General features: G+C 36.4%; 1 pseudogene; it reads right to left on the bottom strand.

Annotated features, from left to right (window-relative positions):
* Window positions 1-1,261: 1,261 nt before the first annotated feature.
* On the bottom strand, window positions 1,262-1,936 carry LOC147612043 (germin-like protein subfamily 2 member 1 pseudogene; annotated as a pseudogene).
* Window positions 1,937-18,091: the final 16,155 nt, after the last annotated feature.

The following is an 18,091-nucleotide window of genomic DNA, read 5'->3' as shown; positions in this document are numbered from 1 at the left end:
ACACTTTATTTTGAGCATAAGAGAGTGTCGTGCAAGCAAAAGCACCTTTTTGTATTTTTAGAGGCCATGGCCTATTTTGGAATGAGAATTATGTAAATACTCATGTGTCGGGAGAGACCACACACACATGAGGGGGGATGATTGCACCCAGTGTTTGAGTAGTTATCTTGAGCTAAGTATTTTATTTGTTATTTATTCAATTCTTGAATATGTTAAATTTGTGGTCTTTTGATATGTTAAGTGGGTTGAATAATCTATTTTCTTGCACGTTCCTCTTTTCTCTATTTTCCTAGAATTGGATCCGTGTCAAGAAATCTCCACTTAGATTGCAATTAATTCTCTCTCTCTCTCTCTCTCTCTCTCTCTCTCTCTCTCTCTCTCTCTCTCTCTCTCTCTCTCTCTCTCTCCGTTCACGTGTGCATACACAATACACCCATGCACATTCACATGCCATGTACACATACATTTTCAAATGTGTTTTTTATGTTTTGGAAAAAAATCAGAGGTCTTCGAAGAAAAACTTTAAGATTTATCCATACCAAGATTTTTTTTAATTGTAGCTAAAAAAGGCCTATGGCATCCAAATGTGTATTATTTTTTGAAAATTTTTGTATGTATAAAAATTCAAGACTAAATGCCAAACTAGGTACACAGATCCATATATATCAAAATTTGTGCTTCTATCATGAGGAGAGAGTTGTGGAATCCACAAGTAGGTATGTATGGGCACATGCAATTCTCATAAATTTAGGTACTCCACTGAAGCTCAAGATAACAACTCTGCTAAAAATAAGAAGCGTGACATATGAAACTTTAGAAAGCGTATATGTTGCACCTTTTCAACATGACCTGGCAACAATTAGTTAGCATCTATTGGATAACTACAACAACCTAATGATGATATGTCACTTAACAAATAATTAGCATTGAATGGATAACCACAACAACCTAATAATGATATGCCAAGTGATGACTATGTGAAAACCAATGTGTTGTAACTCAAGTGGCAGACATAACATCTACTTATTCACCAAGGGTTTTACACACACTACAAGTTTGGGCATAACCTCCATTTCTACTGCACCAAGGCTTTTACGCACACTACGAGTTCAACAATGTGAGGAAAAAATTCCACCTGGTTTTGAAGGAAAAAAAGAGAGTACATATGTAATAGTAGAATGCATATGCAGCTAGCTATACAGAGGAAGGAGTAGTAGAATGCATATGTAGCTAGCTAGACAGAGAGTGACATAATCTCTTTCTAATGGAAGGCTTGTTTAATTGCCTCTACTTGGGCCTGTGTGAGGGACAAGGTTTTCTCGAGGACGATGTCGGGGATACCGGGGGTGGAGGCAAAGAGGGCATTACCCACAAGGGAGAGGCCAGGGTTTTGGCTATTGAGGGAGGAGAAGGAGAGGGAAGGGATGGATGATGGGAGGCTGAGTTGGAAATGGATGAGGCCACGTGGGAACACAAAGAGGTCACCGGCATAGAGGGTGGAGGAGAAGTAGTTGCCACTAGTGTCGACAAAGCCCACGAGAACAGCCCCTTCGAGGACCACGATAACTTCCGAGGCGCGCGGGTGCACGTGCGGGGGCACGAACCCGCCCGTCTGGGCGTAGTTAATCTTAATCACGGTTAGGCCTTGGGTGTTGAGAGCAGGAAACGTCGCTCCCGCAGCTACGCCCAGAGCTATGCCCAGCGCATTGCTCACATTCGCCGTCCCTCTGAACAAGCTCGACCTGAAATCTGCAGAGCTCACCGCCGCCGCGCTCTTGCATGGCAGCCCATTGATGAAAAGATTGGTGTTCGTCAGATCCGCCACACAGTAGTCTAGAATAGGGTCCGGGTCCGCTGCGTGCATGCCCGCCGGCAGCATGCACGCCAGCGCAGCTGCAGTGTAGACTAGCACAGAGATAGCCATAGCTCTCGCCATGATTCAACTGCTTCTTGTGAGCACAGAAGCTGTGCGTGATGCTTGAGAACTGCTTCTTGTGAGCGCAGAAGCTGTGCGTGATGCTTGAGAGAGCTGCTGCTTTTATGCGTAATCCGGCTGCCGGGGAGCTGCTTACTGCTGCTGATGCGCTGCTGCGGGATATGGCCGTTTCACCTTTTTGGGACGTCGTTGTTTTACCGTGCTTTGCCCTTCTCTCTGTCAACAATCACGCGTTGCGTGCTGTTTTGGAAAACGGAATCTCTGCACGGATCGTCTCCAGGTCGCGTCGCCATGCCATGCCAAAGGAGGCCATAGCTTGACCCCAAAGGGGACCATAGCTTGACGCCAAAGGAGACCATAGCTTGTGGATGAGAGAGAAGGCAAAGCTTGTGGTGGATGAGAGCACAAAGGCCTATGGCCTTGCAGGCCTCCCTCCGGGGACAGTTTGTCGCCACCTTCTTGACCCTGGGACCTGCATGCACAGGCTTTAGCTTTGCAGACTCGACAGGTCCTTCGCCTTGTCAACACGTGAACGTTCACGGTTGGATTTGGCCTTTTAGCTCAAAAGCTTCAAAGTTCAAAGGCCCTACTAGATGATTGTCTGCTGATATGGGCATTATTTTGATTCTTACGTGGCTAAAGATTTTTGTACCCCTCATTTTCAAGGGATCAATTTCATGCTTTTAGTCATCAAATCGGCATTTAATATAGTTTCACTTAGTGAAAATCACTTAATGAAAACCTGTTGATTTAATGAGTTATCCTTATTTTGATTGGTTGAAAAAAGGATTCTCATCAAGCTTGTATGGCCCTATATGTCCCAACTCCCTCCCTCAAAAAATGTACACCAAGCTAGCTCCCTAAGCTTATTATTCATACTTCCTACCCCTACTAAGCAAATCGATGCTTATTCCCCCAATCCACTAGCAACATATTGAGGAAACATGCTACTTAAGTCCTAATACAAAGAAGAGTTTGCTCCTAAACATCGCCTTCTTTTAATTATTGGGCCTTCCTTAAGGTACAATTCACCGGGCTTGCATGCATCTAGCTTTTTGTTCAAGCTTCAACTTTGTAACCTCAACACATCCTTTATTGTGTGAACATGAGTTGAGTTGCATAAAAAACTTGGATATGGCCTTTTAGATGTTGAAACCATTTAAAAAGATCGTACTAGATTGTTAGATCTTAATAACAACAATTGATAAAGACCCCAAGTTCTAGGAAAAAAATATTGTTATACTGGCTAAGGTGGCTAAGGATTTTAGTAGCCGTTATTTTAAGGAATAAATACTCGTGTACATTTAGGCATTTTTAAAAACCAATTGATTTAATGAATTGTCCTTAGTTTTAAATTTGGCATTTATAATGAATTGTTCTTATTTTGACTAGTTAAAAATAGGTTTTTATCTAGCTTGTCCTTATTTTGACTAGTTGAAAAAAAGTTTTTATCTAGCTTGTAGGACCATATTGGCCCCACCTCGTTTAAACACATACAAGCTCTCTAGCTTAGAGTTTACACTTCATACCCCTACTAAGCAAATCTCCAAATCCATGCCCTAGCATACTGAAAAAACATGCTACTTAATTCTTAAAACAAAGAAGTTTACTTCATAACTTTGTCTTGTTCTAGAAATTTAGCGTAGATTAGAGCTAGTGACTTTAAAACTTAGGGGCTTTAATAAGGACATAACACATGGGGGAAATATGCCATAATCCCTACTTGTAAAAAGGGAGGATCTTCCCCGTCCAACCCTTACCTGGAAGATGGATGAGAAGCTCTATGCGAAGCTCCTTAGGTGAATTCATGAATTGCCATAAACAAGTGGAGAGAAATTGGGCGATGTACACTTTGTCTTCCACCACATATGGTGTCTTTGGGTATTGTATAAAGTTTGGATATACACAAGGTACATGCAAACTTTTTCTAGGGGAAGTTAACAAATGAGGGAGGGCCAACCAACTTTATTGGCGGAGGTCTTGTGTTCAAAAGCCTATAGCCCACCACTAGTTATTGTTATGCTATGGTCGATTTTTGCTAGAATTAGTTGGAACTTACATGGATATCCATCTTTGATTCTCCCTTCCCTTTTTAATATCCTCTCTTCATATCCTTGAGGGTGGAAGAAGGGCAGTCATGGGCCATAGTGACAACTACCATATAAGCGAGACCATTTTCTTAGAAAAAGAGGCTATAAAAAAATAGAGGGAATATTCTTGGGAATTTTGGCCAAGATTCTTACTCATGTTACATAAGATAATTGCCTAAAAAGGTAGTTAAAGTGCCTATCCCACTTTAAAAAATAATGGTATAATTTATTCTTATTTAAATTCACACAAGGAATTAGAATGTGACATAGCTAAAGTGCCAATCTCTGAGGAGGACCAAAATTTAACTCTGCCTAATTTTTTACTTTTTGAAACCACTAGCTATCCATTACAATGGCAAAATTCTCTCCCTCACAAATGCTCACTATAACTTAGTAGTATTTCCTAGACTATACTTACATATTTTTAGGTGAACCCCCCGAGTCTCTCCCTCACAAATGCTCACTATAACTTAATAGTATTTCCTAGACTAAAAGTACTACTAAGAAATTTTTCTAAATCTATTTTAGTAAAAAGTAGCCTTCTTGGTGTCATTTATTAAAAAGTGTAGAGGAAGCACACCATCTTTCTAAAATGATATGAAAACTTCCATGTTTTTAAACCCAAATTTATGTGTATAAATCTAAATAGCCATAAATAATGTTTTTGTTTGAGACTTAAAATAAGAAAAAAAACCAAATTTCAAAAAGTAGAAAAGATTGGACCACTACATATAAACCGCTAATATTGTGCATTACATCTTACGGGGAATCGAATGTAGGAATTATTCTTCTTTGATTTCTAGAGCAATGATGGTTCAATCCCCTCAAAAATAAAGAGAGGTTGTAGAAGCACCTTATTTCATATTTAGAATGTGGTTATCATGATTTGAATAAAGGCTTAAAGGAGTTCTTTGATTAGCAACATGCATATAGCCCTCAATGGCAATTATACATTTTTTTTTCTAAAAAATGTGTTTTTTTCATTTTTAATAAGAATACCCATATTCATTCTTATACTAATAATTCTCTACCAGTGCACACTGATAATGTTAATCTTAGAATTTTCTACTAGTATGTTTTAATAATAATAATTACCTAGAATTATTTTTAATAATTTGTTTGCATATACCCATATGATGTTATAATGGTTCCATGATACATTGATTGCATTTAAATAGGTAGACACATCCCAATACTATTTAAAATAGGTACATCCATAATGTGTTCAAAGCCTTGACCATAAACACAATGATCCATTGACACAATGATACATTGATTACATTGAAAAAGGTAGACACATCCCAAGACTATTAAAAATAGTTGCATCCATAATGTGTTCAAAGCCTTGACTATAAACACAATTTAGTTGTATACGGTAACTACTCTATTTTGAAGTAGATTCAAGGTATTTGTATAAAATTCCATATTAGGGAATTTGAAAAAATCCATGAATTTTGGAAAAAATAAAATTGATATCTTTAAATTAATTTTGGAAATTTCGATGACTTTGGTAATTTCACTAAATTCGAAAGAGAAAGTGTTGCTACTCAAAGTTAATAATAACACATATGGGGTGTTTACAAACATTTAAGCTACAATGTAGCCAAGAAAATATCCATAAAATTTGAAAGAAAAGTATAAAAACCAATCAAATTCTAAATAGTAGGAGACTAACATGTGCTAACTCATACACAAAAGGTGACCAACATAGATCCAACTAGTATTGTAATGATCTAAACTCGTTGGCCTTCATCACAATCCTCAGATGTTGCCAAACTCTCCTTTGCCTTAGGCTTTAGCACACACATTTGCTAGAATCCTAATCTTTTGTGGCACTTTTGCCCCTTAGTGACCCACGCAAAAACTATCATGTTTGATAGTTCCCAACACATAGGATCCTTCTTGTTACATATCCAAAAAATTTATTCCAACAATCTCTATAAACCTCAGCACCACTAACATTTCTCTTTTTGCATACAGGTGCCCAATATTGTATTAAAATCCTCTTGTAGTTTTTAGATGTTCTATTGGCATCTATGTTACTCTGTGCTACACCCAACCATATATGATATATTGGTTTCAATGGTCGAATAAGAATAAAGTCTCCCTTTCTAACATCAACCATGGGCTAAAAATCTTACTTTGGCCTTTTACTTTGTGGTCCACAACAATGATCATCAAATTCCTCCAATCTTAAGAATTCATCATCAATATCAATAGTTATATCATCCATATGTGCGCCTAGAGTTCTTCGCCACCCAAAAGTTTTGATAGAAGCCTCCATCTTGGACACGTGGTCTCTCTAGTGCCTGAACCATGGTCTCCCAATACTCAATCATTGGGTTCGTGAACAAGGTGAAAGCTTCATCAGATCCTTGAACATCAACCCACCTTTTCCAATATCGTATGTAATCCTTAATTCCTTTTATTACCACCTCTAAGTGATCTTTAATATAATCAAACATTGGAACGACACATGGAACCTCTGTCATAGTATTGTGTTACCATCACTATCCTTCTTCCACAATTCAATACCGCCATCCTTTGGGCAACCATTCAATGGATTTAGGATACACTTTATATTGCATGACTGGAGCCTTTTCCTGCATGAAGAATCTGAATTGTAATGGTCTTGAGTGCCCCACTAACACATCTTGTCCATTAGACAAGTACCCATGAATGAATCCCTTGAAGTATGGGACATTTGTCATCAAGAATGGGGTTGAAGCAGATACTTGGCTATCCTTGAATATTTTCATTAAATGTGGGATGGTGAATGTCTGGTTAGTCCTTAGTTTCTCAAAAAACCTACTAAACATTGCATCAATATCCTCATGTGTATGACCAACCATTAGAAATCCTAACTCGACCATCTTAAATACTCCGTTGATAACCAACAATGATAGATAGGCAAACAAATACTGATTCTTGTTCTCTTATGCACAATTGTTCAATCACAACATCAAATTATCTGGCAACTTCTTGAATTCTAAACTAGGATTTGTGTTTAACACTTTTGTTGCTATCCCAACATCATTAAATATAGTTGAACAAGCACCCATGTATCCACGCTCATGTAGGTAATGTTGATCAAGAGCCTTTCTAGAGTTTAAAGCATTCAACAATGTGCTATTAGATCTGGGCATACCATCATTCATTTGGAAATATCTCCATACTCATGTCTGTCTGTTACAATTATATATTTTATCATATTTTTGATGCATAATGATCTTGATTTAATGTGTGCAGAAATCAACTTAATGGAATGTGCGAATGTGCACAAGGTTATTATATACGTGGGAGTGTGCACAAAGTTATTTCATGTGTAAAAACCCAATAACATTTATATTTGGGCAAAGGCTTTTATATGAGCAAATCTTAGGAACTTTCATATGGTTAATAATATGTAAAGCAATACCCAAAAGTGGGAAAAGCACGCCCAATTTGTACGCTCAACTATTATTAGCTCCTTGGGCTATTTTTATGAATACAATTATCTAAATACTCATGTCATAGAAGTGGAGCTACACACATGACGAGGCAGATTGCACCTAATCTTGGAGTTGTGCTTTGTGAGCTAAGTATTTTTATTTTGAATTAAATCAATTCTTATTGCAAGTTTCTTTAAATTCTATTTTCCTAGAGAAATCATATCGGTGACAATGGTATCAAGTGGTATCACAGCTAGAGCTAGGAAGATGGAGACAACAATAATTGAGAGACAACAATTGAAAGCGTAAAAGCTTAATTCAGCTAGGAAGATGGAGACAACAATAATTGAGAGACAACAATTGAAAGCTTAAAAGCTTAATTCAAAGTGTTTTTTGAAGAGTTCTATCTATTATCCAAGGGGCAAAGACCAAAGGATAAGGGGAGGGGTGGCAAACCACTCTACATATGAGACCAAAACCACCCTTCTTCTCTCAAAGCCACCTTCCTCAATTCAAGACCCTCTCCATATGGATGAAATCAGCTCTTTGAGGAGGTAATGAGTCTCATCTCAGAATTGCTAAGCTCCCTTTGTGGTCAATTTGTATAATGGAGGATTGATGATTTTTCTTCTTTCTCAAAAGAGGACTGCGATTCCTCTTATTATCAAGAAGGGTAATTTAAAAAAAAAAACTATTACATTGCTCTAATTATCAACGGGTGGCGGGAAATGCGATTCGGATTAAGTTCTCCAATCAGTGGCGACAAGTGTGGCCGGCTTCTTCTTCTTCTTCTTCATGATGGATGCGCAACGGTCGGCGGGTTCCAGGAGAGAAGAAGAAGAGTTCTTCTCTTTTCCTTTGAAAAGCTCTATATAAAGTTTAATAATAAAGCTTTACAAAAGAGAGAGAGAGCGAGAGCTAAAAGAAAAATCACATATATATATATATATAAGCTTATCTTTAAAGGTTTTCTAAGGGGTCTTAAAGAAGAAGAAGGGACTCTACACAAAGGAAAAATTCAGCAAGATCAGATTTTCAGAAATATTGGAGAACTATGTCAAGACCAACCATTTGACGACGCTTTCAATGATTCAAGAGCTAAGTTTTCCATCTTCATTTATTTATTTGCATTATTAAATTGCACTGTTTTTATCTATATTGTAAGCTTAATTTAAGCTTTTACAATCTTAACGCTTTCAATTTCCAAGAGGCCCCATGAGTCTTGAAAATTTCAGTGGGTTCAAATCACATTCAACAAAGTTGAAGGTTTCTTACATCATCAATCCCACAAGAAGAGTTGATCTATATGCCAGACTTCCTCAACAAATTATTATTTGGACTTATTATCTACATAAAGCGTTATCGGATTATTATTCTTGTCGGACGCTATTGACTTCAAGTGCTTCAACAAGGCTTTCTTTCAAATATATGGGACTCAAATAAGTTTGTTACTTTTTCTATTTTATTTCTATACTTTCATGTTATTTTACTTCATTCTTCTACAATGGCAACCCATCCTCTACCTCCAGAACAACTTCAGTCACTTCAAAATTAGATTTTTGTTAAGAAGAAGTTGAGGATGGATTTAGAAGATAGGTTATTCCGCAAAAAGAGGCATAGACATGTTAGTGCTATATCTTCAAATTTTGATAGTGATCAAATTCAGAGAACCGTACAAGCTACTCTCAGAGCTCAAGAGTCTATAAAAGAAAAGAAGATTAGCTGCCACAAAGCTTTTACTTTCTAGAATTTTGATGGCAAGAAGGACGCTCGCACCATACTTGCTTCCTTCAGTCAACTAGATGATTATTTTTCAGGGGAGGAATTCTCTGAGAAAGACAAAATCAAATGTGCTACTAATCACTTGGTGTACAATGCAGCATTATGGTGGAACATCATTAGAACCAGCAACAACCCAAGCGCAAAAATAAAATCTTGGAAGAGATTTCAGAAACTCATCAAGAAAGATTTCCTACCTTCATAATACAAAGCTAAGGCTTGACAATGATGGTCTACATTCAGACAACTTATCGGAGAGAATATATCAACTTATCATGTGGACATGTTTTGGCAAACCTTATTACAAATGCAGGTAATTGAGAAGATTTGCACCAAGGATCAAAGATGAAAGTTCATAGCAGGTTTGAAACCTACAATTCAATCAGAGGTAAATATGTTTCGACCGTATTCTGAGAAGGTTTGCACCAAGGATCAAAGATGAAAGTTCATAGTAGGTTTGAAACCTACAATTCAATCAGAGGTAAATATGTTTCGACTGTATTTTGTTAGCTTGACTATTTCATTAGCCTTAAATTGTGAAAAGAAAAATGGTTTTTCTAAGAAATCAATGTAGCACCAAACCTCAACATCAATATTTTTAAAGCCTAAACCCTCTCTGAAATCAATTGATACATGTCTTAATGACCATAACACAGGTATTAACACTAAGATAGATGATTCAAAAAGAGCTAATAAACATGATTCAAAGAAGTGTTATAGGTGTAAGGAGATTGGACATATCGCATCAAATTGTCCACGAAAGTCAAAGTTTATTTTACTAGGATTCAATATGATCGATGATGATGAAGAAGAAGAATACCACAATGATTACTCCGACTCTTGAGGTAACATAATTATTTTATTTGATTATTTAACACTTTTTAATAAATTTCAAGGAGAGTTTTTATGCATCAAAAGTAGAACTTCTTGAAGGAACCGGCCCTTCCATCTTGAATTATACTTTATGAAATTTTTTCACTATATATTAGTCTTGTGGTATGGGACACGAGATTAATCTTGTGCGATGGATTCCAATGCATACTTATCTCTAGATCTATGTGGGATAATTTTTGGTGGTATGGGACACTAGAATTTATTACACATAAAAGTCCTTGATAGGATGTTATAAAATGTACACCCTTTAGTTGTACGGGGACACCCAGATGCTAGTGTGCCATCCTAGTGGGTGACTCCACATTAAATACTGATTACCTAGTGGTATTGGCATAGCTTGAGACCATGCTTGATGAGTGTATGTTGTTGAGGTGTAACAAGTAGTGCCATGCTTGAAAATTGTATTGTGGTCAAAGTGAAACAAGTGGATTATGCTAGACAACTGCACATGATCAAAGAGAAACAAGTGGTTTATGCAACTAATGAGCCATGCTCATTGGAGTGTAACAAGTGGTAACTAACACCATGCTAGATGATGTGTACATAATGATACTCTCATCATAGTGAAACAAGTGGTGAATATATGTTGTGTTTGTGCCTATCAATGTTTCATATTGGGATTAATTGTATAGAAGGCAATTACTTGGGATATGTTTACAGAAATAGGTGATGAGAAGTGCATGTATCGCACATAAGGGATCTTGTTTGTACCATGTTATTTTTCATTATTATTTGTGATTTGATGATGAGTGTGAGGGTCACCAATTTAGGTGTCGCACGAATTTTTGTTTTTGTAGCATTTTCTTCTACAATTGAGGATAGTTGATTCCTCAAACGGGATAACTGTTATAGGTATATATTTTACCATATTTTTTATGCATAATGATCTTGATTTAATGTGTGCAGAAATCACCTTAATCGAATGTGTGAATGTGCGCACGTTTATTATATATGTGCGAGTGTGCACAAAGTTATTTCATGTGTAATGGCCCAATAGCATTTATGTTTGGGCAAAGGCTTTTATATGTACAAACCCGAGGAACTTTCATATGGTTAATAATATGTAAAGCAATACCCAAAAGTGGGAAAAGCAAGCCCAATTTGTACGCTCAACTATTATTAGCTCTTTGGGCTATTTTTATGAATACAATTTCTAAATACTCATGTCGTGGAAGTGGAGCTACACACATGAGGGGGGATATTGCACCCAATCTTGGAGTCATGCTTTGTGAGCTAAGTATTTTTATTTTGTTTCTTTCAATTATTGAATATCTTGAGCATGTGGTAAATTGAATCAATTCTTGCAAGTTTCTTTAAATTCTATCTTCCTAGAGAAATCAGATCCGTGACACTGTCACAACTCTCAAGGTTTCTTAGACAAAAGGTAAGAGAACCTATTTTGAAATTTAGACCAAATGGCCATAAGCTGATAGCAAAATGTCCATAGTGCCCTTGTTCATGTCCATGGGTTATCATTCCCATTTAGTGACACTGGCAGTTGTGTGAACTTATCAGTCTCCTTGAAACACACCTTTAATCTCAAAATCGTTGTTTTCTTCTGGTCCATCTTATCATATATTATGCATAAGTACTTATTAGGATTTAATTGTGAGGTCAATCTCCAAGCATAGTAGATATTTCTACAACTAGATTGTTGCAACATGTGGACTTTCTTTGATGCATCAATCTATTACATTCATCTTGGCACTTTATGGCTCCCAACTGATCCTTTATTCCACTACATATAGTGCACTTTGAAAAATCACTTGTTTTGGCAAGGCTATATCCTACCAAATGTTGATGTCGACATTTCTTTTTGATTGAGATGCTTCAACATCATATTAACCTCATTCAAAATGTCCACCTACTTGTAGACATTTGAAATAACTAGTTGGGTTTCCCTAGAACCATCTGTATGGTCTTGCTCCTGTGAGGCATCTTCTCAGAATTGTTTTGTATAAATTCTTGAATTATTGGCCTTCCTAGTTTAGGTTGATCCCATGCCTCTCTTATAATCTCCTTGTTTCCATGCATTGACCTTCATATACCATTCTCAAACTGACCCTTGTATCTGTAAAATGTTGTAGTTGGAATACCATGCCCTTAAACATACTTCCATACCATTGAATGTGAAGCTATACTCTCTTGTCCCCACTTTGCCCACATGGCATGCCATATGGAATCATACACATAATTAATGCGAGATTGCAAGAAATTTCCCCAAAAATATTTGTGGAGTTGTATCTTTGCATCATGAAGAATAACTTGACAACATTTTCTTGTGTAACAATCAATTGTAACTACATGGTCCAAACATCATCTAGTGTTATCCTCTTTGAATTCCATGTTATGCCCAACACTTTGGGTTGCCTTTTAACTATGTAGTATCTCCTCTTATTAGTTGGAGCATCAACACATTAATTAATGAATTTGTCATGCATATCATTAGAATCCTCTCACGTAGAACCATTCTCAAATGTGGGTCTTTTAATATGTCACCTAATGAGATTAACACCATTATCTAAAGAAGGTACTGATGTGACGACTGAACTTGTTAGATGGCTTGATCAATCACCACACAAACATTATTTCCACCTAAAACTTCAAAACCAATAGACTCATATGGAAAGACCAACAATATGATCCCTTTCCCAACACATTCTTCTTTGCCCTCTGACCCCACAACAACACATATTTTTCTCTCCAACGCTCACAGATTGAAATTCCATCATATGGCACTACTCTTGAATCATGACCACCATCCATGGTTGAACCCAAAACTTCTTGAATGTTAGGTGCTACACCCAAGATATCTAGAGAATTATTACACCACTTGAAAATGCTACCGATTGCATCAACTAATTTGCTTGCATCTAAAGTCGGGAATGGTAGTGCAATGTCATGGTTGAAGCATTTATCAATGCTTCTCACAGATACATGGTCTTGTGTTTATCCATGGCACATATCTTCCTCATGGGTTGCATGTATCTTCCCTATTACCACCATCACATATCTTCCTCATGGGTTGCATGTATCTTCCCTATTACCACCATCACATTATTGATGATCAACTTGACACATTCTCCACGAGAAAACTGAGATGCCATTTTCCTTACACATAAGAAAATACATTTTTCAATTCTCCAAAATAGATCAAGTATCCAAATTTAGTTAGTAGAATATACACTATAATCTATCATTAGTATCATCTTCTTTCACTTACCACTTGATATAGAATTAATCAATTATCCAAATCTATATACAATATGAATATTTTTTACGTCACCTGCAGGTGTCAATATCCTTTAACTCCACCGAATACATGGTCTACTCCTTTTCCTAGGATTATTACCCAAATATTTGTACGTATCCCATTCTTGCTTCCAAATGCTACATCTCTCTAAAGAAATGGCCAGGTGTCTAAATCTCTCTTAGAATTCTATCACATCCTAGTTTTATGAACCTAGCCATATATATATATATATATATATATATATATATATATATATATATATATATATATATATATATATATATATATGAATTGTCTCATAAGCATCTCATGTGAACTAGGCAATTTTACATACCCTCTTCCATCCAATGCTACTTCTTTAGTATTTACCTAGGTGTCCAAATCTATATCTAAATGGACATACATCATACCCTACTTTTAAGGACGTAACCATCCATATATACATATCTCTCTAATGCTAATTCTCTACAAATATTTGACCAAGTGTCCAGGGCCTTAGTTTTGGACAAGTGTCCAAATCCACCTCAAAATTTGATTTCTATCACCTCCTACTTTTATAGACCTAGCCATTAGTAAGGCTTCCCTAGTTTTGATCAAGTGTACAAATCTACCTCTAATATGGATTTCTAACAAGGCCCTAGTTTTGGCCAAGTGTCCAAATCAATGGCTAACACGGATTTCTAGCAAGGCCCTAGTTTTGGCCAAGTGTCCAAATCAACTTATTCCATGGAATTATAGAAAGGCCCTAGTTTTGTGAATAAGTGTGTCCAAATCAATCTCTAACATGGATTTCTAATAAGAAAGCCCTATTTTTGGCCAAGTGTAAGTCAACCTCTAAGATGAATTCGTAACAAGGCCCCAATTTTGGCCAAGTGTCCAAATCTACCTCTAACATGGATTTCTAGAAAGGCCCTAGGTTTGACCAAGTGTCCAAGTCTACCTCTAACATGGATTTCTAACAAGAAGGCCCTAGTTTTTGTGGCCAAGTGTCTAAATCAACCTCTAACATAGAATTCTATCAAGGCCCTAGTTTTGACCAAGTGTCCAAATCAGTCTATAACATGGAATTCTAACAAGGCCCTAGTTTTGGCTAATTGTCGTTCATTATACCTTTAGCTATATCTTCATATATATATATATATACATACATACATATATATATACATACATATATATATACATACATATATACATACATACATACATACATACATACATACATACATACATACATATATATATATATATATATGTATACATACATATATACATACATACATACATATATATATATATATATATATATATATACATACATACATACATACATATATATATATATATATATATATATATATATATATATATATATGTATGTATGTATGTATGTATGTATGTATGTATATATATACTTATATACATATATACATATATACTTACATACATATATATATACTTACATACATGTATATATGTATATATATACTTACATACATATATACATATATACATATAAATAAAATATTATATATCCATATGTAAGTGTATGTGTTTATATATATATATATATGTATGTATGTATACATATACATACACATATACAAATAAAATATTATATATCTATATGTGAGTGTATGTGTTTATATATATGGATGTGTGTGTGTGTATGTATACACACACACACACACACACACACACACACACACACACACACACACACACACACATTTAACCACTTGATGTGACAAAGCTTGTTCGATAGTCGATGAAGTGGTTGCATTTGAAGATTCAACTGCTCCCTTTGGCCTCTTTCTTCATCAAGACATGATTGAATAACTCCTTTGAGAGTGGGATTAGGTATGTTCTTTAGGGTGGTGACTAAAGTGGGGTACACCTTCTTGACTACTTTGAGCAAAACAGCCACTGCATCATCTTCATCCATTCTCGCATTCACTGATGCAAGTTGCATTAGGCCCTTCAAGTGAGAGATGAAGGCTCCAATGCCATCTCCCTCTTTGAGTTCCAAGCTAAAAAATTCAATTTTGAGTGAGATCTTGGAATTCTTACCACGAGCTCCATAGAGCTTATCAAGCTCATCCCATTTCTCCTTTGCACAGTCGGAAGCTGGTCCACATGGTGAATGAGTGCCTCATCAAGATGAAGCATGATGATGGCTTGTGCCCTCTCATCATCTTCAATATCTTCAGCCTTTGTTCGATCAATAACCTTAGTGCCGGAGATGAATGGCCAAAAACCTTTGGACATCATCTTATACTTGACAAGGACTTGCCAAGTGTGGAAGCCCTCTCCCGAGAACTTCTTCATTTGAGTGTTGTCCTTTGACATTGGGTATTGAAAGAGGTTATGAGAGAGTAATGGGCTGATTTATGAAGAAGAAAAAACTAAAAATTTATGAATAAGAAAAAACTAAAAATTTATGATATTTAGGCTTAATTAGAAAGAGAGAGGCTTATGAGAGTGCAACAACCCTAATCAAGTCAAGAATGTTGCATAAATAGGAGATTGAAATAGTAATTTTTATGGTTTAGCACTAAGGGTTTGTGCCCAATTACTAATTTTGATGGGGATTAGCTGCATTAGTGTTAAAGAACACTTTGGTTGGTGATTAAGATCACCATTAGTGTTTAGAAAACATAATTAGTACTTAAAAGCACATTTTTAGTGTGTCTAATGATACTTATTTTGGTGATTAGTTCACCATTAGTGTTTAATAACACTCTTAGTATTTAAGAACACTTTATAATAACTTCCCTTTGCTGGATTAACAGCTTCATTAGTATTAAACAACACTATTAATGCTCATAAGCACATTTTGAAAGCTTTAAAAGCTTGAAAGTGATGTTGATGAGATGGAGCTTGATGAGAATGAGGCTTATGGATACCTCATGTGGTTGGCCACCGCTTCAAAATCAAGAGGTAGATCAGAAACAAGCTCTCATAACATCCCTTGGATGATTAGAGCAAGGAGGGAAGGTTTTGAGCAAGAAAAAAACCAAGATTGAAGCTTTAATGGAAGGCTTGCATGGAGAAGGAAAGAGGCGACTAGTTTTTCTGCTGTATAGCCAGCGAATGGAGCGACCATTGGAGTCAAAATCTGAATTGTAGCTCCTAGACACATTGGGCTTCAAAAGCCCTAAAGCCTTGCAGCCAGCAATTGCCTACACACAGCGTATTGCTGTACGGCCAGTAGCGTAGCAGAGAACAGCACAGGTCTGCACAGGTGGGAATGCTGCCGCGTTGAAGCACCAAATCTTGCAATTGGCTGTACGACTAGATTTGCCCACGCCTCTTCTACACTTCTCTAGTTGGAGTCTCCCCAAGATGTTGCCTCTACAAGCTGGTAGAGCTCCTCCACTTGAGCTCCACAAGTAGAAGATAAGGGAAAATGAAGCAAAAAGTGACCTAATCTACACCACAAGAGTCCTAATCAACCTAGCTCTGATACCATGTTGAGAAAACGTGGTGCTCATGCTAGATCAAGTGTGTGGAGGAAAAGAGCTCACAAAATACAAGAACAATCTCTTGCTTATTAAGTTGTTTATGCATACAACTAGGCCTTGCTCAATTACAAAATGCCTCATAGCTCCACCTTTAAATAGGTGAGCAAGTGGACCTTAAGTCCATTCACACTCACACCCTTCTCTTCCCCTTCTACATAACCTTAGTCTCTTATTTAAATAGTGTTGAACATCTTGGAGCTCAGATTTGACTAACCGTTCAATACATATATTTGGACAATTGTCTAAATCTATCTATAGTTCATAGCTCAGTCCTAATGGGGATTGGCCTAATGCTAACCCTAACCATGGATATGACTAATGCTCCTCCCACTATATTTGCCCAACTGCTTAGTGTAGATTTGGACAATTGCCCAAATCTATATTTAATTCATAGTTCACTTCTATAAGGGGCTTGCCTACCTAATTCTCTTCTCACCACATTTGGCTAACCAATTAAATGTAGATTTGGCCAACCATGAAATATATATTTTGACAATTATCTTAATCTACCTACAATCCATACCTCAGCCCTATTGGGGACTTCCATAATTCTCCTCTTAGTAGACCTCAATCCTATCCAAGGAGACCTTGCCTAAGGCCAACACTTAATATGGATTTATCTAATTCTCTTCTCATTGGATTTAGCCAATCATTCATTGATATAGATTTGGAAAAATCTTTTTACATACATACACCACTTCTATGGGGATTTTCCTAATGCTCCTAGAACCATTCAGTACAGATTTGGATAGTTGTCCAAATCTACATACAATGCATAGCTCACTCATATTAGTAACTAATTCTTTTCTCACAAGATTTGGCTAACCATTCAATATATAGATTTGGACAATTGTCCAAATTTGTCCAACCGCTCAATGTAGATTTGGATAATTTTTCAAATCTATATTTAATTCATAGTTCATTCCTATTAGGGAATTTCCTACCTAATTCTCTTCTCACCACATTTGTCCAACCATTAAATGTAGATTTCGCCAACCATTAAATATAGATTTTGATAATTGTCTTAATCTACCTACAATCCATACCTCAACCCTATTCGGGACTTACCTATTGCTCCTATCGCTACATTTGGTCAACCATTCAAGATAAATTTGGACAATACAAATCTATCTATAATTTATAGCTCCCTCCAATTAGGGACTTGACTTATGCTTATCTCACTAGAT

This window comes from Cibotium barometz, chromosome 46, assembly GCF_041138505.1.
Source record: "Cibotium barometz isolate CiBa-2024 chromosome 46, ASM4113850v1, whole genome shotgun sequence".
Classification (NCBI taxonomy): Eukaryota; Viridiplantae; Streptophyta; class Polypodiopsida; order Cyatheales; family Cibotiaceae; genus Cibotium; species Cibotium barometz.
Note: the sequence above shows the minus strand (reverse complement) of the source record. Positions and strands in the feature narration are given on the sequence as shown.